This window comes from Leptonychotes weddellii, unplaced genomic scaffold (assembly GCF_054177405.1).
Source record: "Leptonychotes weddellii isolate Sample4059 unplaced genomic scaffold, ASM5417740v2 HiC_scaffold_30279, whole genome shotgun sequence".
Classification (NCBI taxonomy): domain Eukaryota; kingdom Metazoa; phylum Chordata; class Mammalia; order Carnivora; family Phocidae; genus Leptonychotes; species Leptonychotes weddellii.
The window spans coordinates 113-1527 of NW_027898954.1; the positions used below are offsets into that span (position 1 = coordinate 113).

Genomic DNA, 1415 nt, shown 5'->3' on the forward strand with positions numbered 1-1415 from the left:
GCTGAAATCCGGGAAGCATGAACTCCAAGGGAGTATTAAAGAATAATGCACGCTTGTGTTGCAAAATACAAGATTTAGAAGCAGCACAGAACTAACTTCCTGTAGACACAGCTCATTATAATAAAGCTGGTCTCGAAGGATAAAGATTGAAAGGAGCAGCTGACTAAGGAGCCACAACAGTTAAAAATCAGCCCCAGCGCGGCAAAGGGTGGACAGCTGTACGTCTGGACTCCCATGCGTCTCGCTCCGGGATCGCAAAGGCGAGGTCCTCACTTCCCTGGGGGCAAGGAACCGTGATTTTTTCCTTCATTCCGCAGAAGCTCACAGAACCCCTGCAGTGTACCAGGCACTATTCTCCACATTGCTGAGAAAAAGCAGACAGATAGGAACACCGCAACTCTTCCCGTGAGCCAGAGCAATACGATCCCCTGCATGTGGAGGAGAGGGAAGGGGGGTGTCCTGGCAGGATATGGTCAGAGAGGATCCGAAACTCCTACTTCCTCTGTTATTCCCGGCTCCGCAGGACAGATTTGCGGCAGTTAGACATGCAGTGGGGGACACCTCTGTTTCATTAATAGAGGTCTTACTATAAAGAACAATGAGATTTCCCCCCTGGGCTCTAGTCTGTTCAGTTCAACACAACAAACATTAATGGGGTGCTCATTGTCTGCCTGGAACTGGAGCCACAGAGATGAACATTTTATTAGAAAAGCAACGCACCTGCCCTCCGTAGAGTAAGATTGGCGCATCCGTGCAATGGCCAATGCAGAAATTGCTGCCAGAGCCCTGAGTCCTCCACCGATTCAGGTAGAGGGTGGAGATTGGTTTCCCCACCAGGGCAAAGTGGTGGTGATGCGGAGCAGGGCAACGCAAACCTGACGCGAACCAGCTCTGCAGCCCTCCCGTCCCTGAGGGATGATTTCCACAAGGGAGAGCCTTTTGGATTTTGCCTCTTGAGACGTACAGTGCCCTCCTCGGCAGCACATACATTGAAGCTATAAGCATATAGAGGAGATCAGCATGGCCCCTGGACAAGGATGACATGCACTTTCAGGAAGCATCTCCTCTTTTTTGTGACTAGGTTGAAACACAGAGGAGATTTAAGGTAATGAAATACTCTATGAAACCATAATATTGGATACATGTCATTACACATTTGTCCAAACCCATAGGATGTACACCACCAGGAGTGGACCGTAATGTCAACTCTGGACTTGGGATGATAACGATGTGTCGGTAAGAACAGTACCACCGTGGTGGGGGGTGTTGGGGGTGGGTGGGGTATTTGGGAAATCTCTGCACCTTCTGCTCAATTTTGCTGTGAACCTAAAACTGCTCCTTTTTTTTAGGCTGGGCAGTATTCTATTTTATTATGTTATGTTAATCACCATACATAACATCATTAGTTTTTGATG

General features: G+C 48.3%; 1 non-coding gene across 1 annotated transcript; it reads left to right on the forward strand.

Moving 5' to 3' along the window:
- Positions 1-965: 965 nt before the first annotated feature.
- Positions 966-1072, forward strand: LOC115938119 (U6 spliceosomal RNA). The gene has a single exon (XR_004073315.1). It is a non-coding gene; the product is annotated as a U6 spliceosomal RNA (small nuclear RNA).
- Positions 1073-1415: the final 343 nt, after the last annotated feature.